The sequence below is a fragment of the Cuculus canorus genome, chromosome 24 (genome assembly GCF_017976375.1).
Source record: "Cuculus canorus isolate bCucCan1 chromosome 24, bCucCan1.pri, whole genome shotgun sequence".
NCBI lineage: Eukaryota > Metazoa > Chordata > Aves > Cuculiformes > Cuculidae > Cuculus > Cuculus canorus.
Genome location: NC_071424.1, coordinates 1,966,537 through 1,992,991, shown reverse-complemented (window position 1 = coordinate 1,992,991; position 26,455 = coordinate 1,966,537). Strand labels below are relative to the sequence as shown.

At 46.4% G+C, this 26,455-nt stretch overlaps 1 protein-coding gene across 1 annotated transcript in view; it reads left to right on the top strand.

Moving 5' to 3' along the window:
* PLXNA2 (plexin A2) overlaps window positions 1-26,455 on the top strand; it is a 409,422-nt gene that overhangs the window by 56,923 nt on the left and 326,044 nt on the right. The window lies entirely within an intron of this gene.

Genomic DNA, 26,455 nt, shown 5'->3' with positions numbered 1-26,455 from the left:
GCTCCCACCTTCCAAAAATACCTGAAGGATATGATATAACACCTAACACCCGCATCCCACCAGTGCGGGACACCACAAGAGCTTTGTGTTGTCCTTTTTGCATGAGCAAGGGCTGCGCTTTTAACAACATCCCTATGGTATTACTTCTTGAACTGGGCAGTACTGAGCCCCGTGGCCACTGTTATGTGAAACATAACCACACAGCCACACAGCCTGGGTAGTTTCAAGGGTTGGGTATCTTGATATTTAAGGAAGGGTGAAGGATCAGACAAGATCCTTTGACTTTTGAGGGACTTTCCTCACGTACTTCCTTCTTTCTGCCTTATGTTGCTGCTAGGATTTTGCTTGTTCTATCGCTTTCCGTCTGGTGAGCGAAGTAATTCCTCCATGAATTTGTTATGCTTTAGGATTATTAGAGAGTAAATGAATACAATACAGAACAAATGCAAAATTGCCTTTAGAAGAGGGTGAATCTGTTCCGCCACATGATGTACCATTTGTTTCTGATTTTATTTCATTTCACCCTTTCCTTCAACAAAGTAGTTAAAAGCTGTTGCTATTTATAAATTGACTGCACATATATTCAGCGTCAGACTGCAATGCTTGATACAAGCTCCCCTGGGAGACCAAGCACGGAGAAGAGGTTACCCTTCTCCCTCGTACATGGTCTCTCACCAGGAGAGGCTTGACGCAGAGCAGGAAAGCTGCCTTGGAAACTGCCTTAAGCATAAGCAGATGGCACCAAAATCTGATAGCACTTCACGGGTGTGAAATTCATTAACTCCCCTCCCCACTCCCCAAATTAATATTTTTTAAGCCAAGTAGTAGAGAATTTTTGGTCTTAAGTTTTGTGTTCAAATAGTTTTGCTCTGGAGAGCTGCTTCTCAGCCTGAAAAGCAGCCTAATGAGCCTCAGGACTGCAGAGACACTATCTCCCTAAATAGTTTTAAGCACTAATAACCATCAGCAGCTCTTGCAGAGAAAACCCAGCTCTCTGGACTCACCAGGTCTTGGCAAGCAGCTAGGAACTAAGGGAGAAAAGAGGCTTTGAAGTTCAAATGCGGTACAGTTTTTCCCTAGGTCTGTCATCTCAGTGTGCGTTATAAGCAGTTCTGAATGTTTGTCTAAGTTACATCAGAGTGTTTTATTCCTGATCAGTTTGGGTTTGACATGTGCACGCTTATGAAAGCTAACGCAGACTCCGTGTCCTAATCCTTTCATGTGAAAGGGGTCTGAGGAAGCTGTGATTTGGGATCAGGGGATTGCTAGGTGTTCGCAGAAGGTGCTTGGGGCTGGAGCGCAGAGCAGGCGCCTCTTGGCAGCGGCTGTGTGATCAGCAGCATCGCCCATGCAGGGGTCCGCGCAGGCGCTCCTCAGCATCCGACTGGGACAGGAGGTGCTGCGGAAGCCGGAACACAGCCAGACCCTCACCCAGTGTGGGCAAAGTCCCTCTTTGCTGAGCTTTGGGGACTCAAACAGTCCTTCTTTTTTGATGCTGCGGGACTGACTTCTGCTCTACTGACTCCCCAGTGTTGCGAGCCTCACCTGGCTCGAAAATGTGCAAGATGCTTCTACCAGTCCTGGGCTTTTTGCTGCTTCCTTGTTCCCAGCCAGGTCGCATCCCCCCTCCCGGTGCCAGCCCGTGCTGGCAGCATTACTACATAACAATGCCACTCTGCAGAACCACCCGAATGATTATTGAGGCTTGGTGCAGAACAGTTTGTGTTATCCATAAAATGCCTTTATACTGCCTTGCTCATACAGGTTATCGTTACCTTCCCGAGCACAGAATATTTTAAGCTGAGTTGTACAACTAATAGGAAAAAAAAAAAAAAAAGCAGCAAAATCTGATTTATAATGCAGGAACAGCCTTGATGGAGCCAACAGGAAAGCCAGCAAATTCCTCCGTATCTCAGCTTAGCTTCTTTCATCAGAAAAATAAGAACAGCAAAGCGGCTTTTGCATGTTTTTATTTCCCAGTGGGTAACCTCATTCTTGTTGAAGAATGTCCAGGATTCTCTTTCTTTCTGCTTGTAATGCTCAAGTGCTATAAATATCAGCAGCAGCTGAGGAGGAATTGGGAGATCCAAGAAAAACTGGCTCTATTGGGAAGGAACAAAATTTCCTGCATCGTTATGACCGAATCCCAGAGATCTTTCTCCTATTCCATGCACCATGATCTGGAAAGGGCTGTTCTGTGCTCTGTTTCACCAGTTCTGGTCGTACGCTGAATTCTGGACCTGCAGAGCGCTGTCCTTCAATGTGTGAGAAAAAAAGTAATGTTCAGGTGTTGATATTCCCCCCAACATCAATTAATTTCCAGCCAGGGTGGTAATTTTCAACCGCACTCATAACGATCAGAAATATTGGACAGATTAACATCATTTAGCTTTCATCTTCTCAAGGGAGATAAGAGAAAGGATTAAAGAGAAGGAAACTCCTTCCTAAATGCTGTTATAGACAGTGAGTACAGAGCCTAGAGATGTGAAATCAAATGAGGGAAAACAAAGGAAAAGTTCAGGAGCCCCTTGCCACCGCCGGTGGGATTTACCCTTTATTTACTGCTGCCAGTCCATCTGTTAGCTCCCAAGCAATGCTAGGGAGGAGACTACACCTGTCAACACGTCTGTGAGGCAGAGACAGAGCAGATGTTGGAATTTGCACCTCTGACGCTAAAATTTATCATATCTCGCATAAAACTGCTAATGGAGGTGAAAATGGTCACTCTAGTTCAGCCCTTGATCCATTTCCCCCCCTTTTTCCTCTCTCTGTATTTCCCGTTCAGCTTCGGCAGAAAGGAGTAACTCGCTAAAGAAATTTCTTTTCATTAGTATTCAATCAAACCAGAATAATGCGTTTAATATCAGCGCAGCGTTGGGGGGTGGAAGATTCATGCACTCGCAGGAGGCGAGGGAAGGAGATGCATTAAAGCCGGCGCTGTGGTTCGCTGCAGTATAAATCCCCCCTCACACACATGAAATACATTAAGGAGAGCTGCAACACAAATCAGCAAAGAGCGAGGAAGTCCCAAGTCAAAGAAGAACAATATCATGTGCTGATATGTTATTACCACTATATATTCTGGTATGCGTTATTAATGATCAATCAGATGCGAGAGGCAAACGTGAGGGTAGAGCAAGGAAATATGGGCTGGAATTAACTCAGGAACACTGAGGTTTGATATCAGGGATGGTTTGTGGGCTGCGGGACACTGTCTCACTAGGAGAGGTCGGGCTCCAGCAGGGCGTGCAGGAGCAGATGGAGCAAAGCGCTGAGGAAGGGGCTGTGGGGAGCAATGCTGCTCGGACGGGGAGGGATCAGCTAATAACTGTGCTTTCCACTCACTTAGCATGTTCCATCTCTGGGGCTCTTAAGACACATTAACCAGCTAATCCCCACAGTTTCCTGAGGGACACCATGGCTAAGCGTTTTTATCCCCGTTCAGCTGCGGGGAAACTGAGGCAGGTCAGACGCTCCATCCCATTCCTGGCTGCTGCGTCAGTATTTATGCAAAGTAAATCTTGTGTCGGAAGCTGTTAGAAGCCAAAACTGGCTGTAAAACTCTGTGCTCGCTTTACTCACACACAACCGCGATTGCTCTGACTCCCAAAGAGACTTGAGAGAGTGTTTTAACGACAGATGTAACGTGAATTTGCATGAACTCTTTGGGAATCCATAACATTTAAGTGTGGGTGTCAATGGAATTGAGTGCAGGCACTGGATAATAGCCCCTCGCTGCTAGAAAAACTGCAAGCAAAGCCAAAGCGTTTAGTTTTTGTTATAAAACAGAAGGTATTGATCCTGTTGCAGCCACCCGCTCCATGGGCAGTATTCCTATTGCATCAAATGACTGATGTGGTTTTAATCACTTTGTCTGATAGCATCTGGGGCAAGAAAAATTATATTCTTGACTTTACTTTTCCATATGGATTGCTGAGTCCTGATGGGCTTTACAAAAGTCTCAGGCTAAACAAGAGCTGATTGGGAACCGGCTGACGTATAACCTGCCGTCTGCTAAGTACAGCACACACACATCACTCTCCTGAAGTTAAACTGAGTAGAATGTGAGGTTATATATTGCTATTTAGAGTAGAAGACTTTTCCCGTCAGACAAAAATGTGTATTTATGGGTGAGTGTTCCTTTACTGGGGACATTACCAAAAATGATTATGAATTTCAGATTGTGGGCAAGTTACGTGCATTTAAAAGCTATCCATCACTGTGAACAGATTCAATAGTCATCATTTTAACTGGCTTTCACCAATTCCATTTTTACAACATCAAATGATGTGCTCAATAGTAAAATTATTTTTATCAGTTTTAATCTGTCATTTCAAGACAGTTACTGATTTGCCATATCAATAAGATCAGCATCATTGACGTTAACTGAGATTTACATTTCTAACTTAATTATGAGCTTATTCTATTTTATTCAAAGCCTCAGTTAAAAAAATAAATGACTTTGGATCGTAGATCTCGGGATGCAGCTTGGAGATGTGCTCTGCCCCAGCACCTGAGCTCAGGCACGCACATGGCTTTGATACTCTGTAGAGGTCCTGACCTGATGGATCCCATTGATGGTCCGGCGTGATTGCAGCCGTCTCGCACAGCACCACTGCTGAGCACTCTGGATGTGGTCAGGAGAGACTAAAGCACAGGTTTAGTTTGTTGATTACTTAATTACTTGTAAGGCTTTTACCCCCGATCTTTTCCCTCTGGGTCAAAGCAGGATTGCTCCCACTGTTGGCACATTCATGATTTTAGCGAATACAGCCTGAGGCAGATCCTCATGGCGTGTAAATGCCTAACACGTGTTTAACATCTGCTCTGTGTCCCACCTGCTGCAGCCACATCCTCCTCCACCATATGGAAAAGCTAGACTGGCGTCCCCTGTTCATTTAAATCAAGATAGAAATCTGGCCATTGCCTCTTTGCCTCAAAGACGAGGAGGAGCACTAGAAGTTTTTTCAAATATTTTTGATTATTAACGATTTATTTGTCACTATCCTGCCAGTAAAAATGATACAAGCCCTTGCCCTTATCCTGGTCCTGCTGGTCAGCCTTGTGTATGATACGAGAGAAGAACGGTCTTTATCTGAGAACTGATTCGCACCTTGAGAATTTCATGGCAATCAAGAGATGATTCCTTCCAGGTCTGGGACACCAGGGCAGAGCTTTTTGGCTCTGACAGACCTTGCTGTGTGACAGAAGCCTTTTACACGTGAGACAAGGCTGCTGGTGTTCTGTTTTCTGTTGTTTGCACAGTGAACAGCTCAACAAAAGATAGGATCGTGGTTCATTGTGGGCTCAGTAGTGGGGATAACGTATAGAAAGCCAAAGGCACAGCTTTGGATCATTTTAGTAGGACAGGCTTTATCCTGAAGTTCACTCTTCAGCACGTATGGATCATTGTGATCTGTACTCTCAAATCTACAAGGCAAAGCCACGGCAATATTGTGGTTCTTGGGCCGTTGTTTGGTGCCGGGACTGGAATTCCACCATCCTCAATGCTCATACGTGCCTGCCCGTAACAGGGAGCTGTAGCAGAGCCTTTCTGCCTGGTTTGTTGACCATAGAACAGAAATTTTAAAGAAAGAACAGCTCCAAACATCGTGCTTAACTTGTGAGCATTCACACTCAGGCGCCGCGTGTACATGGAAATTGTTTAACCATTTAAAAGGCTGTGTTGCTTCTTGGGCTGTGCTGGGAAAAGGGAAGTGAGAACGATGATTGGAAAAGACAACCGCAACAAGTGAACTGTGACTGTAGCTTGCTTCTTGATTGCAAGTATTTAGAAGGTGATGCTAGAACATGAAAATCAATTAGCTCAAGAAGAAATCATGTTCCTCACCTCCTTCCATGTTTCCTGGCATCCTGGTAGGCTTAACATCTGGGTGTCCTCAAGACATTTGATGCATTTCATTCATCATACATGACATTTGCATAATGCGAGCATCATACTTTATGCAGATGCAGCCTTGAATATTTCACAAATTATGATTGCTATTTAAACTTCCCATAAATAAAACCCAGAGAGACTTGCCCACTTCTGAATGTGTGAGAACGCAAGGTCCAAAGTGACTCGTTACTTGCACTGGCACGCTATAAATTCCCTTCGAATCGCAAGTAAATACAGTGTCTTTCATTTTATTTTCTTTTCAAAGCCATTAAAATTCTATTAGCTGTTTGTGAATATTATTTCATGCCATCTGCATTTGCTCCGAAGTTGTGATAGCGACAGCTGCAATAATTTGTATGCGTTTTCTGTGTACAGTGAGTTATTGAGTAACAGCACCTTCTTCCTGCATCGTTATAGAGGATAGAGCCAAATACGGAGATGGTTTGTTTGTAATTCTAAATCCCCAAAGTATTATTTTATTTATTAGGACAACAGAAGGGAAAATGGAGGATGAGGCAAGGGAAAATGTTTGATGTTATGTGATGAAGAATAGTGTTCCTCCTGTTCACTTATTTATTTGTCGCTCCTTCACAGTTTGGGGTTGGAATGAAAGTGGACAGTGGAACAACAGACACGTTTTATTCTGTCATGTTTTCACTTGTGGAAGGCTGAAAGCTTCTACTCTGTAATATATATATATTTAATTTGTTACCATTTACATGTTGTAGAGTTGTTGAACGGGAACTTGAACAATGAGATGTGATCCCCACATCTGCATCTGCTGTGAAGTCACCTCCCTTTCCATCAGCTGAGGTTGGAGCCAGTAGTTCTAAGCCAAATTAAATGTCTTGACATTACAGAGCAGTAAACCTGGATAGCAATGTGTCAGCTGGCAGAGCAGGGGCTCTGCTGTGGGTGACTGAGCATCCAAACACTCTTTTCCTTGCTATTTATTTCATAGAATCATAGATTGGTTTGGATTGGAAGGGACCATGAAGCCCATCCAGTCCCACCCCTCTGTGCTGAGCAGGGACATCTTCCAACTAGATCGGGTTACTCAGAGCCCCATCCAACCTGACCTTGAACTCCTCCAGGGATGGGACAGCCACCACCTCTCTGAGCAAGAGTTTCCCTGAGCGTCCGTGGGGCAGCTCAGCACCATGCAGGTGGCATCGTGAGCCCGTGCACCGCTTCAGCTATGTGCGGAGCTTTGCTTTGGGACCTTCCTAAGCAGCCGTGTGGAAAATATTCCTAGCGCAAATTTCCTCCAAAGAGAGGTGTTCATACCCAGAGCTGGCCGTGCTCTTAATTTTGTGAGTGCAGAGCCAGATGAGTGCCAGAAGATTTCTGCAGTTTGATGCATGTGCTTGAGAAAGTGTGTCCCTCTCTTTTATGTTCATATAAAGTCTGGCTTGAAAATACACAGGTGATAAATGCTTCAGTATTTAACCATGATTTACCTGTGGTGAGTGAAGGAAAAATTATGCAAATAGGGCCTGAATCAGAGCAATGAGCCCCTTTATATTCCCCAGAAAATGTCAACATATAATGTTTTATGAATTGCTCGCTTTCCTTTGAAAATAAAATATTTCTCCTTTTAGATGTTCAAGATTATGCCTGAACATAAATTACAGAGCAACGGTAGCCAGACTAATACGGTCCCCAAATGGCATGAATTCATAAAGAAATGGGATTTGTATTTGGAAGAACCTCCCAGTATTGTGACTTGCTCCAGATCGTCCAGATTTGTCGCCTTCCCTGGAGGTGTTTAAGGAGCGGGTGGATGAAGTGCTTAGGGACATGGTTTAGGGAGTGTTAGGAATGGTTGGACTCGATGATCCAATGGGTCCTTTCCAACCTTGCGATTCTGTGATTTTGTGATTCTGTGAATGGTTTGGGTTGGAAGGGACCTTTACAGGTCATCCCGTCCAACCCCCTGCAGAAACAGGGACATCTTCAACAAGATCAGGTTGCTCAAAGCCCCATCCAACCTGACCTTGAATGTTTCCATGGATGGGGCTTCTACCACCTCTCTGGGCGACCTGGGCCAGTGCCTCACCACCCTCAGTGTGAAAAATTTCTTCCTAAGATCCCGCTCCCATACTCAGTCAGCGGCAAGGGTAGGACTAATGGAAGGGAGAGAATAAAACTGCATGGATCCATTTTCAGATGACATTACAATCAAGACAAGAAAAGCTCTTAAAACAGAGCAGAGTCCCTGGAGTGAGAGTCCTATTCATTTGTGTGTAGATAAAACCTATCTTTCCAAAGGTGAAAAAGCGATGTCACGCAGAATTTCCACTTCTCTCATCTCCAGTGTTTGTTCTGGGCCTCTGTGGCCCTCAGAGGGGCCCAAACATCTGAGAAAAACACATTTCAGCCCATCACTGAATAATCCTGACTGAGTCATCAATTTAAATACCTAATTCCTATTAGCGCTTTTCATCATTGCTCCTGAAAAGCTTTGATGAGGTTATGGCCGTTTTCACCAAGAGGCCAAGCGAGTTCCTGTCACGCAGGATGATTCAGTGCTCCTCCCTCTGATAAACTGATTGCTTCTCACATGGAGCATTAAGAATTGCTGTTTAAAGACCAGCAAAATGAACAAAACCCCAGCGTAATCAGGACCTTTTCTGTAATGAGCTGCTCCGTATCAATAAGCTGCTCTCCGTGATGTTTTACACTACATTAAAAAGAGATCTTTAAGTCTAAAAAGCCTCCCCGAGCTGGCGAGACTGCCTGCAGATCGGGCAAAGACCTGAGAAAGCACCAAGTCCATTTTTCATCATTTTCATCTTTTTTCATCATCTTTTCATAGAATCATGGAAAGGTTTGGGTTGGAAGGGTCCTCAAAGCCCATCCAGTCCCACCCTCTGCCACGGGCAGGGACACCTCCCACTGGATCAGGGGCTCCAAGCCCCATCCAACCTGGCCTGGAACCCCTCCAGGGATGGGGCAGCCACCACTGCTCTGGGCAACCTGGGCCAGGGCCTCCCCACCCTCATCATGCAGAATTTCTTACTAATGCCTCATCTCAATCTTCCCCCTTCCCATGTAAAGCCATTCCCCCGTGACCTATCACTCCATGCCCTTGTAAAAAGCCCCTTCCCTGCTTTCCTGGAGCCCCTTTCAGTACTAGGAGGCTGCTCCTAGGTGTGAACAACCCCAACTCTCTCAGCCTGTCCTCACAGCAGAGGTGCTCCTGCCCTTGGATCACCTTTGTGGCCTCCCCTGCACCCATTCCAACAGCTCCATGTCCTTCTTCTGCTGGGGATTCCTGGATGGGCCACAGGACTCCAGGCAGGGTCCCACGTTGAGCAGAGTAGAGAGGGAGAATCCCCTCCCTGGACCCACTGGAAGGATGTTGTACGGCAGGTTTGTACCACTTCTCCACAATTCTTAACACTCAGCCAGAAGTTACTTTTTGCCTTCGCCCATATTTGTGCGTTTGAAAGCCTGCTATTTGGGCTTCACTGGAACTGCTTTTAAAGGCTACGCGGAGATAAAAATCAATGGGAAATCAACGCAGCAGATGCTAAGTGACTGATAAAATGAAGTCCTTGATTGCAACCCAGAGAACTCTGGTGCAAAAATAACTCTGTGGCTCCTTCACAACAATACTTGGTAAATCAAGTGGCAGAGAGAGATTGAGAACTTCATCACTGGTGTCCACTTGCTGGAGTTATCTAATTTTAACTTGTTATTGTAATTCCATGGAATGTCCATTTAGGAGAAGAAAACACCTTCTACGAGGTAGATGCCCATCTCGATGTAATGCTGTCTGGCAAAATGAAATTATTCCTTAGAGCTGATAGGCCCCAAACAGACAAAGAAATGTCTATAAATCTTGGAAACTGCTGTTCTTTAGCTTACGGGTTCATTAATGGAGTGATGGGCCCTGGAAGAGAAATTGCCTTTTGTGCGATTGCCATTAGCGGGTTTGTTGGCGATGAGCCTCCTGACCTTAGCCGGCAGAGAGGCAGTGGGCTGCGCGGGGCGAGCGCAGGGAGTAATTATTGCTGTGATACCTTTTGGTTTAAGGCAGAATGTAAAAAGTAAGTCCATTTAGCAGCCTTGAAGGTCAGTAGGTTTTGCTGTCTGTGTGTGAAGCCTTAAAGAGATTTTGTCACTGAAATGAAACTTGAAACATTATTCTGTTCTGTCTGTACTAAGTCAGCGTTGCAGGCAGGGTGGTGTTTTCTACTTTGGATTACTCATATGCAGGTGGGGTGAACTTGGAGTCAAAGATCAGAAGCTAAAGAAGAAAAGGCTCTGGGGAGACCTTAGAGCAGCTTCCAGAGTTGAAAGGGGCTCCAGGAAAGGTGGGGAGGGGCTCTGGATCAGGAAATGCAGGGATGGGATGAGGGGAATGACCTTAAATTGGAAAGCAGAAGATTTAGATTAGACATTGAGAAGAAATTCTTCATGATGAGAGTGGAGAGACCCTGGTTGCCCAGAGCAGTGGTGGCTGCCCCATCCCTGGAGGGCTTCCAGGCCAGGTTGGATGGGGCTTGGAGCCCCTGATCCAGTGGGAGGTGTCCCTGCCCATGGCAGGGGTGGCACTGAATGGGCTTTGAGGTCCCTTCCAACCCAAACCTTTCTATAATTCTGGTACATGTGAGCATGGGTGGGAGGGGGATAGAAACTGTAGGTAAGCTTAAAAATAAGAAAGAGTTTCTGACTGTTCACCTGGGATCTGGACATCTTCTTCCCTTCACTGCCATATTTCCCTGTTGTCAGGAGAGGAGAATGCGTGACTGGGAGGTCTGTACCTGTCCAAAGGCGGCAGATGGAAGTCAATAAAACAATCTTGAGAGATGAGAGTTCCTACTCCGAACTCTCAGAGCTGCATGACTGGCTGCAACCTCTTCCTATTATATCTGCTTTCCTCCCTGCCACAAACTGTTTGGTTCACAAAGCTAAAATTACTGGAAGATACTGCAGAGAAATGAAGGTCTAATGATCTCCAATTTATTCTCAGCCCCGCTGGCAGTTTAGCCTTTTTAATTAGTTTGTGAGTTTCCTCTTTGGAAGACCACAGGCTCCAGATGGTAGGTGATCTCATCACCTCCCCATTACAGGGGGTTTGGCTTATTTTGCTTATCTTCAGCTCTCCCTTGTTCCAATGCAAGCAGGGTGAAATGGCAAATTGGGAAGAAGGGATTAACGAGAAGTAAAAAAAAGCCTAGCAGTAGAAATGGGCTGGAGGACTTCGTGTACAAGGGCGGGCTGAGAGAGTTGATGTTGTTCAGCCTGGAGAAGAGAAGGTTGCGGGGAGACCTTAGAGCAGCTTCCAGCGCTGAAAGGGGCTCCAGGAAAGCTGGGGAGGGGCTCTGGATCAGGGAGTGCAGGGAGAGGACGAGGGGAACTGTTTTCAGCTGAAAGAGAGGAGATTGAGATGAGATTTTATTGAGAAATGTTTTGCTGTTCAGGTGGGGAGGCCCTGGCCCAGGTTGCCCAGAGCAGTGGTGGCTGCCCCATCCCTGGAGGGGTTCCAGGCCATGGCAAACTGACCCTCTGCTTGAGCTCAAGCTTTTCTTTACAGTGTTTACCAGAAATTCCTTGTCTCAGGCGTTCTGCCCAGTGAATGCTTAATATGTTAGACACTAATTTCTAACAAGGACTGGAACGGGAGGAGTCTTTATTGCTAGAACTCGAGTTCCAAGTTCTAGTCAAATGTCCATTGACTTTAAAACGCTGAGCAGCCTCAGAACCCCCCGCGTGTCTCATCTACAGAAAAGGAGAAGGACTGAGGCTGAATTAATATGGATCAAACAAATAGATCATTGCCCTGGGTAAGCACTGTCATCCACTCCTGTGAGCACCCTTTCCAGTGGCAGATTCATGGTCCTCAGAGAAATTAGACTCAGTTGTGGATGGAATCTAATTTCACCCGTTGTCGTTAAACATCTGCAGGCCAGATTTGCTGTCCTACCCAGTTGTTAGGAGTAGGAGAACGACACTGCTGAGGAACAGTTGATCATTCTGGGGAATTCCTTCTCAATTTTCCATGAGAAGTAGAAAAGAAGGGCTGATCTTAAGTGCTTTTGTGTTACTGGGAGGATATTCCTTTCAGGATGTGCCATACTCTGGAGAGCTTGGCAGAGCCCACCTAACCCTGGGGTCTCCTTTGGGTCAGGCAGGTTTAGGGGTTGCATTTCTCATGCGCACACCTGCCTGGGCAGCAATGTCTGCTCGATGGTGCTCGCCTGCAGCATCAGTCAGGAGATGATAGCACCTATCAGCTGGTACCAGCCTGCACAGATGGAATCTGAAATGAATCCATCGCTTCCTGGCAAACTTGCCAAGGTCAACACCGATACGAATACAGAGCTGCTCTCCTGGTGGAACAAACGTGACTGTCTTCACTGTGCTTTTTTTTTCCCGAGGGATAGTTTATATTCAAAGGTGAACCTCTTGGTGACAAAGCCAAGGCCACAGTGCTGAGTGCTCAGAAGTGATGGGTAGGTCCTGTTCTCTGTGGGAGGCTTTGGGCCAAGATCCTGCAGGACTCGGTGCCTTGAGCAGAGCATGTCTCCAGGACCTCTGGAGCCAGGCAGATCCTGTGCCGTCCTTGCCCAAGCTCCCGGCTCCAGGGCTACCGTGTATGGAGCCAACCAAGCATCTTTTCATCCTCAGTGCAGACATTTTCCAATGGAGAGGTATAGAGCTTGCTGCCTACTCATTGATAAAATAACTATACCAGCAGGGAATTATGCTAGAGATGAAGAAACCCAGCAAGGAACTGTTCTCAATAGGGGAAATTCTTCTTGCCCTTTCCTGCTACTGGTGATTCCAAAAAAAGACAGAGACCAGAACACGTTCCTAGCACGGTGCTGCCATGAAGCAAGTTTGAGCTCATTTAATGTGTAAATGACAGCGAATCAGAAACTTCCCGCTGTTCCCAATGCTAACACTTCCTGTAATTTGCATGCTAAAATTCTGCTGATTTCAGATAGCTTTCCCAGGACGGATTATTTGACAGCCAGACTGTATATGTTAGGAAATAAATTATTTTGCCATGTTCCTAACTGATCACAGTCGTGAATTCTGATTTGCTGACATTGAGTCCCAAACAAAACTGCAGAACCTTGTCTAACAGTGCTATAAGAAAGGATATTCAGGAAATATTAACAAGTTTTATATGTTAATTTATGTAAATAGAAACTATAACTCAGTTGAAAAGATTCAGTTGAACCTATAGGAAGAATCTGAAAGCCAAGGTTCTCATGACAAACCATAAATTGAGACGTAGTCTTATACAACTTTTGCTTTCTCGTGGAGAACAAAGAAGGGAAAACCAGAAGCTTCGCTTGAAAAAGGTGAAGTGTTTCCCAGTTTTGAGTTTAGGATCTTCAGGGGGGGTGTTTTGCACGATTATGAGCAGAGCCCTTCAAGTCACATTCTGTAGAAGAAACGCTACAGTGCAATACTGTGAGGTCCAGGCTGCTGCTTTCATATATGCTTGTATGATGAGCCGTAAGGACACGTTATGTTCCTCCCTTCCACACTGGGCCAGTGCTTGGCACGGCAGGAATGGGACGTGAGCCTTTCCAGGGCAAGGCAGCCTGGGCTGAATCCGTCAGATTCCAGGATGGAAGGAAACCAGCCAACAAGACAACTTCTTTCTGGGAGCAGGCACTATCTCTTTGCCTGAGACTGAGGGCGAGCACACGGTCTGCTTCTGACGTGTGTGAGATCTGCCAGTCAGCTGTTCACACCCCACCAGGCACGTTAGCTCCTGATGATCTTCTGATGCAGAACAGAGGGAAGACGCTGGGCTTCATTTGGTTGTGGGTGCCTTTGTTAAGGTCATCTGCAACCTTCTCAGAGCCAGCTCTTCCATGTCCAGTCTGAGTGTTGCAAGGACCATGTATTTTAATTAAAAGCTTCTAATTAGCCAGCCCATAATCCATCAGAGCTCTCATGCTGAGGCATAATTAATGTATTAAAACTTTACCTTGCAACTTCCACTCTATGTGTGCTTTCAAAGCAAATCTGCACTTGTGTTTGAAGGGACGTAACAATAACAGCATTTGGCACTTGGTGTGGCTAGAATAACTGTGTTGTGCATTTATCAAGTGTCTTTCCACTGAGACTGTCCAAAGGGCAGCATTAAGATGTGTGTGTACTCAGCACCTTGCAAGATTGAGCCTCCAGCACACAGTCAATACTTATAAATTATGCGTCAGCCTTAAAGCAATGTGGGACTTTCCGGGGGCGTTAGGCTTTATTAGGTTTCCAGTGGAAGCAAAGTACCAAAAGCTTGGATCTGAGGTATCCCGAAAGCCAAATTTGCAATACTTAATAGTCAAAGACAGGCTCTTCTAAATAGCTTGGCTTCCATTTTGGCATGAAAATAAGTGTTTTAATGGTCAGGATTGCTTAACACATTGGGTCTGAGGCTTAACTGAAAATGTGCTTTCGTTAATAGGAGATCTTTGGCCGGTGGGACTGCCAGCTCTTTCTACAATTGAATCACGTTGAATCACAGAGAATGGGTTGGGTTTGAAGGGACCTTAGAGTCCATCCCGTTTCAACCCCGTGGCATGGGCGGGGATGCCTCGCGCTGGATCAGAGTAGCCTGCTGTCCTGAGAGACTGGCTCATTGCTGACGGGGGAAAAAAGGCCATTTACTGAAGCACGAGCATTGTCCGCACCGTACTTTTCCCTGGCTGCTTTCCCACTGCAATCTTGATCCAGGTCAACCCCTGTCTGGTTTGCAGTGCAGACCACAGCCTGGTGTGATGTGGGGAAGGCAGAATGAGAGCCGTATATCAGCAGGGTGGTTTCTAAGGGAGATGAATACTTTGAATATTGAATAGTAAAAATATTATTTTGACCAACCCTAGTTCTTAAACTCGGGCTAGATCAGAGAGCTAGATCATGGCCTCCAACCACTGCTGCTATTTCCCTTTGTCTCCGCATCTCCCTGTTTCCCGAAGGCACAGAATATATTTCACATTAAGGGAAAGGCCTCATCACTCTCTACTCCGACCTAAAAGGAGGTTGTAGTGAGGTGGGAGTTAGTCTCTGGTCCCTGGTAGCCAGTGACAGGATAAGGGGAAATGGCCTCAAGATGCGCCAGGGGAGATTTAGGTTGGATATGAGGGGAATTTCTTTATTGAAAGGGTTGTCAAGTGCTGGCAGAGGCTGCCCAGGAGGTGGTTGAGTCCTTGTCCCTGTTTAAAAGACAAGTAGCTGTTGTACTTGGGTCCATGGTCTAGTGAGGGGCTTAGCAGGGCTGGAACGATGGTTGGACTCGATGATCTTAAAGGTCTTTTCCAACCGAAACAATTCTGTGATTCTGTAACTATTTACAAAACCAAGCAGGAGTCTCCTGAGCGATGGAGCCCCAGACAGCGCTGCTGCCACAGCCAGGTTGGTTCTCCGAGTGCTCGGGGCGTGTTGGAGATGGAGGAACGCTGTGGCCCTAATTGCCTTTGCCTCGGCCCAGCATAAACCAGCGCTGCTGCCCGAAGAGGCTGCCCGTGTCTTCCCCAGCTTCGGAGGCAGCACCCTGCTTCCTTTCTGCCCCATTCCTCACCCTGCGCTCCCACTGCCCCGTCAGTTATTGTGTGGGAACTAAAAATGGAGACCCGGAGCCTTGAGTGGTATTGAGTCACCGGTTCAGCTGGGTCCTTTATTATTATTAACAATGAAATACTGAGGCTGGGCTGCTAATGAGTGTAAGCTCCCTCCTGTGTGTTTATTTTTCTTCCCCCTTCAAACTGTCATTTCAGAGTAAATTACTTTTCCCCGCATCTTTGTCAGGCAGCACCGTACCGGTACGTCCACCCCCATCTCACCCTCTGCTCTAATTTCAGGCTTATTCCGTTTCTCCTGGTGCAGTTTACTAAGCAAAGTACGGCACATCCTCCCATCTGTCTTACTTAAGTGGCACGATGCGCCTCAGCAGCAGATAGAGACATCATTTTTATTACGCTCCGTTCTGGTTCGTGTTTTTTCTCTGAATTATTTACTAAGCCATTACCCGAAAAAAGGGGGAGAGGTGTGGGGCTGGAGGAAAAAAAGTAGCATTTTTAAAGCGGTGGGGGGAGGAGAAAAAGCAACCAATTCTTCAAGCATCACTCAAAAAACTCTGCTGTGATTTTCTCGCCTTTGTTCCATCTTGTGCTAAACATGTTTGTGTCAGGCAAACAACCCACGTTAGATGGAATTTCACACCATTCAAAGCATCAGTGTTCCCAACCCTAATATGTTCAAACATGCAACGTAATCCATCAAAAACCCCTGCAGACCTTGCGCTTGCTTCCAGATGTATCTGTTTGAAGCCTCCCTCTCTGTGTACGCACGGAGCCAACCTTCTGTCGGTGGGGTTTTTTATTTATTTGGAAAGAGCAGACCAGATTCTCAGTCAGTGTACGCTATCGCAGCTCCGTTGGCTCCTTGCCCGCGGATTTATCCTGGCAGAGAGGACTTGCTGGTTGCTGGCTGGAGTCTGCGTCTGCAGGATTAACTGGGGGGTGGTGGTGGTGGAGTGTTATCTGGGGTTTATTCCAACCGCAGCTAAACTGGTGGTGAAACACTGGCCCAGGTTACCCAGAGCAGCGGTGGCTGCCCCATCCCTGGAGGGGTTCCAGGCCAGGTTGGATGGGGCTTGGAGCCCCTGATCCAGTGGGAGGTGTCCCTGCCCATGGCAGGAGGTGGAACCGGATGGGCTTTAAGATCCCTTCTGACCCAAACCATTCCATGATTCTATGACTTCCATCGTAGCCCTCCTCATGGTGGTTTGCGAGTCCGGAGAACCGCGCTGCCATTGCCTTCCTACCTCCCCAGGCTCCTCTGAAAAGAAGGTTTTATTTGCCAGGAGGAAGATATTTAGATATGAAGGACAAGGTTTGCAACAGCTCCTGGAGGAGCCTGACCCAGAGAGGGCAGCGCTGCTGCTGGGGGGGCTTTGCCGTCAAGGAGAAAACTAAACTTCAAAGGGAAAGGTTTTGTTTCACTTGCAGAAGTTCATAAAACAGTATCAAACCCACTCTGATAGGGAAGAAAATCTGTATTTCATCAAAACCAGGAGAAAAGCAATGACTCCAATGAAAAGAACACTGAAATAAGTGGCATTAGGTTAACATGGATTTATGTACATTCATTTAGGAAACATATATTAAATATTAAGATATCATTTAAAGAGCAAAACTGCAGTGAAACACTTACTTGCCTTCACTGAGAAGGTTTGCAAAGTGATCTCCAGCAAATTTTGCACCACTTTACACAAGGGCTTTCTGATAGAAATAGCAGGAAATATTGTGGCATGTTTAATTCTGTTTTTTACTGTAGACTTCATTTTTTCCTCCAGACTCATTTTCTTAGCCCAGCCTTCCCATCTCAGTTCATTTTTTCCCAGCGCGCATCATCATCACCACTCAGTGCTTACCATTTTAGTGTATAAACATGGCAATTTCTGCAAATCAGAAAGCAAACCCATTAACATTTGAAGTGGAACGGAAATTTTGAGTTCCTGATCATTAAAGAGTTTGGAAATGAAGGAAAAAATAACTTCCCCCTCCCTTAACCCAAACCAAAGCTGCCAAATGAAATACTCTCATCAACTGCTACAGAAGAATGGTGGCGTGTTTGCACCTCTCCAGATGTGATAATAATCATGATCATTAAGCTGTCTGTTTTACCTATTGATCCCAGATGCCAGGCTATTAGGCATTGTTTATTCTCACTGCTTCAGGTAGCGGAGAAAAAGCAAAACTGGGGGAGGAACAGTGATGAATGATTACCTGACCCTGCTGAGACAGGTGGGGTTTTACACGACCAACCACGTCCCAATCATAGAATGGTTTGGGTTGGAAGGGACCTCAAAGCCCATCCAGTCCCATCCCTGCCGTGGGCAGGGACACCTCCCACTGGCTCAGGGGCTCCAAGCCCCATCCAGCCTGGCCTGGAACCCCTCCAGGGATGGGGCAGCCACCACTGCTCTGAGCAACCTGGGCCAGGGCCTCCCCACCCTCACAGCAAAACATTTCTCCCTAAGATTTCATCTCAATCTCCCCTCTTTCAGCTGAAAACCATCCGCCCCTTGTCCTGCCCCTGCCCTCCCTGATCAAGACCCCTCCCCAGCTTTCCTGGAGCCCCTTTCAGTCCTGGAAGCGGCTCTAAAGTCTCCCCGCAGCCTTCTCTTCTCCAGACTGAATGACCCCAGCTTTCCCAGCCTGTCCTTGGATGAGAGGTGCTCCAGCCCTTGGATCCCTGTGGCCTCCTCTGGACTCACTCCAACAGCTCCGTGTCCTTCCTGTGCTGAGGACTGCAGAACTGAACGCAGGGCTCCAAGTGAGAGCTGAGGTGAGGGGCAGCATCCCCTCCCTCACCCTGCTGGTCATGCTGCTTTTGATGCAGAGCGGGGTACATCCTAGAATCACCCCTTCCAAAGAAGATGCCGTGTTACCCTGCTTACTAAGCTCTTATTTTGCATAGGTGGATGCGCATGTGTTTAATTGCTCTCCAAATGTCAGCAGCAGTTTGCAGAAACCTTCGTTAGTCTCTCGGCGAGGCTGCTGGTTCCCATGAATGGGGAAGGAGCAGAAGGGGCGTCGCGAGGAGAGAAAAGGCTTTGTTGGCCTTGCTGCTTGTGTGAAAGATCATACTTTGTGCTCAGAGGCCAGCTGTCTTCTCCCTTCTTTTCTTACAGCCTGGCAGCAACTTTCTTCACGCCTTCCTGGGAGCTCTTGCCAGACTATCTCTGCGAGGGGGAGACGTGTTTGTCCTGGTGGTGCATATGCTCTTGCTTTTATCTTGGGTGCTGCTGCCGGCTCACAAGTGCCCTGGGACGCGCCAGGCGGCAGGCACCCGGTGGCTTGTACCCAGTACAGTGCATGAGCCTGGGCTGCAAACCCACTGGGTGTAATGGGAGGGATCCCCAGAGCTGTGGGTGGGAGATGGGACACATCATGGTCCTGGGGAGGATCTATGCCACCATTCTGATGTGGTTGTGTGAGAGCAGCAAGTACTCCTCATCCATATCAAACAAATCCGCATTTGAACTACTGCTGCTCATCCTTAGTAACCAGTTGAACAAATATTCGCCGAACACATAGATTAGATAGACCAGTCCTTGTTCTAGGGGGAAAAAATAGGGAACACATATTCAATAGTCCTATTTCCTATAAATCACTTCCAAATGAGGACTCTGCAAACAGTGCTCATCCCCAGCGTGGCAGAGGAGATCATAGAATCACGGAATGGTTTGGGTTGGAAGGGACCTCAAAGCCCATCCAGTCCCACCCCCTGCCATGGGTAGGGACGCCTCCCTCTGGATCAGAGGCTCCAAGCCCCATCCAACCTGGCCTGGAAGCCCTCCAGGGATGGGGCAGCCACCACTGCTCTGGGCAACCAGGGTCTCTCCACTCTCATCATGAAGAATTTCTTCTCAATGTCTAATCTAAATCTTCCCCTTTCCAATTTAAGGTCATTCCCCTCATCCCATCCCTGCATTCCCTGATCCAGAGCCCCTCCCAGTACTGGAAGCTGCTCTAAGGTCTCCTCTGAGCTTTCTTTTCTCCAGTCTGAACAACCCCAACACTGTTGGATGTTCCAGACGTGTTGTGAATCCCTGGTGCCTGCCCTTGGTTTGGTAGGTCAAGGTCAATAACATGGGGCTCAGGACAATTTTCATTTCTAAGCTCAAAAACTTCAATTACGTATTTCAGTATGTGTGATTTAGGAAAATATGATCCATTCCATCTGCTTTGCATTAATTTGAATGACTGATTAAAAATACAGGTTGAAATATTACAGCTACTTATAGTTTCTCCACATGGCTAGCTCTTAATGGATGGAGAGAAAATAAAGAATAAGGCTTTTTATCAATTTTCACAGACGAGCTTTGCCATAATCCCTTTATTTCTTAGAGAAATATGTTTGTTTATAGTCATTTGATTTGTTTAACAATTTCCTTGTTTTTCTTAATCTTTGCAGGAATTATTTCATATTCTGTAAATATTGAAGTTATTTTAGTCTTTATGAAAATTACTGTATTTGAACATTTTCAAAGGCTCCTCTGTTTCCAGTGGGTTTCTGCCACTTCCCAAGCGTCCCACCCTGACAGCCTAGTGATCGCAGTTGTGCCTCGCATTGCCCAGGAGACTCGGCTGACATTCAACCCCCAAGATAATAGATAATTTTCTCTAATTTCCCCCAGTGCATTGTTTCTCCTTGACCTGCTTTTATAGACTTGTTTGGCCATTGACTCCTTGGCCTCATCCTCTGAATTGAGCGCTGATAATGACAACATCATTCAAAGCAGCGCCTGAAGATCAGCTCTGGTTAACATCACATCTTTATTGCCAAAAAATAAGGAAGGGGAAAAAGGAGGGCAGCAGTGACTCAGGTGTGAGTTGTGAGCTCCGCTAATTGCTTGTTTGTTTGTTTTTTTCCAGACTGCAGGTGCTTAAAGTTACTGTTATCAATTCATTATTATAATTTATGGCGCCTGGGTGGTAATTGCTGTTGAGTCATGCCTGCAGGTGTGTCCAATGTCGTTGCTATAAAGTCAGGGAGGTGGGAGTTTGTGGTTGATGCTGGTGAGGTGGTGTTGGTTGTGTGTTGGAGTGTTTGTTTTTTCTGCTGAGTAATCCAGCTCAGAGGGATGTTTCCTTACGGAAGAGAGCGGCAGTAGTGCATAACGCTGAAAAGCATTTAGGACGAGCTAGGTGTGTGAGCTCCCAGCCTTGCGTGTTCTGCGTGTGTGTTCCAGCCAGCGATGATCCTCCTGCGATGGAGCCCTCAAGGGCTGAACAAATACTCTGTGTTTGTGAATGGAGGTCTTCCATCTCCTTCAACTAGAATGCTACAGAAGGTATGTAATTCTCTAACCCTCTTTGGTGTTTTAGTCTTGGAGAAAAGGTTTGAGAAGTGTTGTAGTTTTTACTCTAGGCCAAATGTGAATGTCTCTAGGAAATGTAATAATGTAGGATCTGAAACAAACTGGGCACCAAGCAAACTATGAGGACAGGCTGAGAGTGTTGGCGTTCTTCATCCTGGAGAAGGTTCTAGCTCTGAAAAGGGCTCCAGGAAAGCTGGGGAGGGGCTCTTGCTCAGTGAGTGCAGGGATAGGATGAGGGGAATGGCTTTGAGCTGATAGAGGAGAGATTGAGGTGAGATCTTAGTGAGAAATGTTTTGCTGTGAGGGTGGGGAGGCCCTGGCCCAGGTTGCCCAGAGCAGTGGTGGCTGCCCCATCCCTGGAAGGGTTCCAGGCCAGGTTGGATGGGGCTTGGAGCCCCTGATCCAGTGGGAGGTGTCCCTGCCCATGGCAGGGGATGGGACTGGGTGGGCTTTGAGGTCTCTCCCAACCCAACCATTCTATGAAACTGGGAGAGTGGTGCAGGATGGTGGGATGCCGTGTGTACCCTTCCCAAGGGCTCCCTGATGGTGCAGGCTCCTGGTAAATAGGAAAAGCAGAGAATGTGAGCCTGTTCCCTTCCCGGTCGTGCCTGCCGTAGCCTGTCAGCCCCGGGGGCCTCGGGCTGCTGCTCTGGTGGATCGCTCCATAAACTGCTCTGCCCTCATCGGAAGGTTCTCGGGGCTTTTCTGGTGTTGCCTCAGGAAGTGTCCATTAATATTGCTGGAGCGCTGGAATTGTTATGTGGGTGACAAAGGCATTCAGAAGTCAGAATGCTGTGTGAAATGCAGTTGCCTTTCTAACACATCATCAATTTGACTTTGAGGAGTTGGGTTTAGAGAGATAAATAGAAACAGGAAGGAGAAAAGAGCATGACATCCAAACCCAGGTGGGTGAGCCAACAGATGTGATGAATGTCATTCTGCTGGAAATACAGAGTAGGTCTCAGTAGAACAATCTAATCCTTTATTTTCAGAGGTGAGAAAATTCTGAATGTCTGTCCAATGTTATGCTTGCCATTAAAATTAGAGATTCCTCCTGATGTATTTAATTGAAGTCTGTTCTTTGTGCCTCTCCAGCGAGGAGAAAGGTGCTCCAAGCTCCCCGGAGCAGGAGTGAGGAGCAGCCTGTTGGTCCTGGTGCAGCTCCACCAGCCCGCTGGACTGCATTGTGTGTAGAAGTTGAGAGGGCAGAGGGACCCTGTTTCTTTACTGCTACTGTTTTAGAAAATGTGTGCCTATGCAAATATTCCAGCAGCAGTTTGGGATCTCTTGGGATGAATGATGCTCTGTAAAATATGATTATCTTTTGTAATACATCACCAGCTCATACTGCTGCGTGGTTTTTAACTCCCCTCAATTTCTATAGCTAAGAAAATAAGCTGAATACTGAGTAGGGGAAGATAAGTTTCATTAACAACAACATTGACGTTGCATATATATCTTATAATTGCTGCTCTAAAGGTGAAATCAATAGCTGCGCTTACACAAGGGCTGTGACATTTCTAAAAACTCCCACACACCATTTTTATTCAAGATGAATGTTTCTGAGAATCGGAAAGCTACTGTTTACATGAGTGATTGGCCTGATGTGCTGTGTATTATTCATAAATCTGGGAGGGGGAAAAATTAGATTTAACTCCTTTCCTACAAAAACACGGGCATTAGATTAGTGAAAGGAGGCAAACATAACGGATGAAAGCTATTAGAGCTGGCTTGGGTTTTGCTGATCTTGTTTGTTGAGTATTTCCAGTCTCCTAGCTTGGAGAATCCATCTATTCCTGACCTTCACCTTCCCACAATATTTGTTGTGCTTAGGTGGGGAGAAGGAGAATACATTAAAAAAACAAATCAAGGGGTGAAACACTCTCTCTGTTGCACGTTTAGCAAACAGTGAGCTCCTTCTCATTTTAGATGACATCTTCCAAATTTGTTAAGACAACAAAGTTTTAACGAGGTCAGCATAAGCCTGTGAAAAACAGCTCTGAGAGGAGTTGGAATCAACCCGGATTTGTTGTTGCAATGCCCTCGCTGACAAGGAAATTCCTTGGAGGTGGCTGATATGAAAGAAATGAAAAGTTGTGACTCTCCAAAGCTTGATGGATGAAACCTGTAGACAGGACATCCTCTAGAACAGAGCTGCTCAGCTCAGTTCCTAAAGGAGGAATGGGCAGGTGGATGCAGAAGGGAGGGTGTGTTAAGCAGCAGAGCTGGGTCGTAGCAGCTGAGATATGGGGCAGTACTGGTATTCATCAAAGCTGTGATCTATCAGCCAAACCTCTCTCTGGCCATTCTAAGAACACCTGTAAGATGGTACTGAGTTACAGTGGTGAGCGTGGATGCCAATGCAAGCTCAAGGTGATGGAAATCTATAGTGTAGTTAGTTTTCAGGTGTATTTGAAGTTGGGTAGCCACTTGATCTCCTCCTTGTCCCTATAGAAGAGGCAATAATGTGGTCTGTAAGGCAGAAGACTGAATCAAAGAAGGTGACTTCTGATTACAGACTCGTGGTCTGCAAGGCAGTGTGGAAACAGGTTCAGATCTGCTGACCCAGCTGTGTTAGGTATAACCTCTTTTTGTCAAGCCCACGCTGTCAGTTGTTCCATTTGTAAGTCTTAGCTGCTTGAAGCCACTCATTTCAGCACTTGCATAAATACTATTCCTGCTATCAAAGACCTTGGAGCTTTTATTCCTCTCTATCCCTTTTCTGGTAAATGTCATCATTTCTTGTGTTGTGCAAATGCTGCAGCACGTTGTGTTCCAGTATTTCAAAGGCAAGGTCAGAACAAGATGACAAAAGGGAGCTGTTAAGTAACACTATTAAATGAAAGCTATGGCTACAATGAGCAGAGCAACAACAACTGCTGATGGGGAAGATGGAGAGGCAGAGAGATGCCGGTATTTGCATTTGCTTCCTGTAGCAAGAGTATTACATCTTCATTTTTAGCAATGAAGCCCTTGTGATAGGTCTATGTTTCTCTATCTCCCGCTGTGACACAGTGCATTACCCTACGAAAAAGCAAGTGAAGCCTCAGTAACTTTCTCAGAGCAGGAGGTTTGGGTGTCGCAGCTTTGATCTCGGTTGATACCAGCTCTGGCTCGAGCGTCTGGTGACAGATGTTTAACACGGATGACTTCAAATCACCTTTTACTTGTTCTCCTCTTCTTTGAGAGCTGCTGGGGTTAACTTAGGAGTACAGGGTGTGGAATGGTGACACTGAAGGAGGTCTGAGGTAGTCTGAACTCTATGCACTGGCCTGGTCAGCGTTTCGATGATCGTTTCTGAGGTGGTATGTCTTCCCTGATACAGAATAGATTCTATCTTAGACGGTGAAGCCGCTGGACAGAAGGAAGGGATGGCATCTAGGAGCTCAAATCAGGCTACTAATAAGTTTAGTACCAGAAGGGCTGAATTCTGGTCAAGGAGACATGGCCTCACTTCTTTGTGACTGAAGCTGTATCATCTCATCTGGTTTGCAAAGGTCTCCAGAGCAGATGGCTCTGTCAGCAGGAAGCGTGCTCAGAGCCTCACTGGAGGGGTGTCTTATGTGTTCTGTATGATGTTGAGACCTTCTCATTACCCGCAGAACCTACCCTGGATTGAGGGATGACCCGGAGTCTTCAGCGTTTGCGTTTAGGAGTCTAGGGAGGAAGTTTTTGATTGGAATTGAAGTGTCTGAGATAAAACAATCTGGTTCCTCCTTTAACCTTTAGGGAAGGTAATCATGGGGATTGGGAGGGAGCGTGTCCTGCTCAGAGGAGGCACAGCACCCAGCGTGTTTGTACTGCAAAATGATAGATACCAACCCAGGAATTCAATGGGTGGTGGTTTTTTTTTTGTTTCTCAGTGTCTTGTAAATTCAGAGTAGATTGTATATGATGATGGGGAAATAATATCCAGGTAACTGTGGCTCCTTGTGCCTCGGCCGGCTGTTCGGCTCCTCGAGCCAAAGCCCTTTCAGGCTGTCACTCTCTCTTTAACCACGTCTACTGAATTAAATTCCATGCCCTGACAGTGATGCTTTGAAAAGCTCCGCATCAGTTCTTCAATCACTCAGCATTCTTAGCTGTGATTAAAAACATGTGTCCCCTAATTAAGCTAATGAGAAATTGTTAATTGGCACAAAGCCCCCCTTGGAGTATACTTGTTAATGTCACCATCCCTCTGATGGGAGAGGGGATGTAAACGCAGGGCAGGAGATGGTGTCGGAGTTCAGAATCAGACTTGTGGGTGCAGGTGGGGTGTGTGGGGTGACAGGAGGTGGGACACGGCTGGTGGGGGGCAGGAGGAGTGAAACAAGGGGATGCTGAGGTGGTGGTGATCTCTTCAGCTTCCTCATCAAAACATCACATCTTACTTGAGTTGTGAAAGGGAAATGAAACAGTTAAGGACTGGATCTCTTGTTTTTTTCCAGCTTCATCTTTAATTTTAGGAAAGAGCACGGTAGAGCCAATGCCTGCCAAGAGCTGTTTGTGCTTGGACAAGCACCTGCTTGGTTTTTCCGAAGGAAAAGGTTGAGTTTTATTTTATTATCGCTTGTGTTTGAGTCAGATTCAAAGATTCTGTGCAGATCAAACCCCTGTCATGGTAATGGCTCTGCAAACACCTGGGGACTGTCATTTCCTTGAGGAAAAGCCTGCAGTCAATGAGCTCACTGAAAGTTCAGGAGATGCTTCTCTTCATCAATGTTTTCCCTAGAAAAGTGTGTGCCTTGTCACCAGAGCCTGGAAACCCTGTACTAAATTAGATTTTTTTTGACAGAAATGAAAGCTTTTGAACATGACAAGTTTAAAATATTCAGCATCTCTGGCTAGGGTTTTCAGAGTCCTGTTAGAAATATTGTTCTCCTTGTGGATAACAGCAAACCTGCTGTGAGGATTCATCTGGTGTGAGCAGAGCAGTGTGAAGTGTGGCTGTGAAGGGCTCTGGGCACTCCAGAGAGGCAGAGCTAAGCCTAAAAGAGCCCCTGGCTCTGCTGCCTGGTCAGTCAGTGAACTGCTTCGGTGGAGGGTTTGTAGGAATTGGCATCGAGGGGTGAGGGTTGATACCGTAAGCAGGACAGTGATAAAATCCCTTTGCAGGGAAGGCAGGAGGATGCCCACTGTGGTGGTTTGCTTGGGTTGTTCTCATTGCAGACAAAAGCGGCGTGTAAGTTATAGGAACAGGAAAGTGCAAGATGGGGGAAGAGTCAGAAAGAATCCTGGTGGTGTCAGCCTGCAGGCTGTGCCAGCAGAGAAATCTGTCCTGGGAGTCACAGCCCCTTCTCTTCTCATCTAGGCCAGACCGGGCAGGATTAGTGCACAGCTGTCTGCATCTGGTTGGGTACCCCTGCTTTCCAGTGATGCATTACATCAGGCAAGGTCTCAAGTCCCGTTTTCGTAATCTTCCTCAGATCCCAGAGGGACATTCAAAGAGTTAATCGTGATGTTTGGATGCAGAGCTCGGCTCATCTCGGTGGATGAAGGAATCCCAGTCCTGGCACGGTGCTCGCTGCCATATGCAGCCGCACTAGTGGTATTTTCCATCATCATTTTTCTTCTCTGCATGTTCATTTGAGGTATTCCTGTTCCAAGCTCATGTTCTGTCCAACACACTACCCAGGCTTTAGCAGCAGTAGTTGCCTCTGCTAAATGAATGTTTGCTAATAATGCCTTTCCGTCTGGATGCTCATCATATCTGCGAA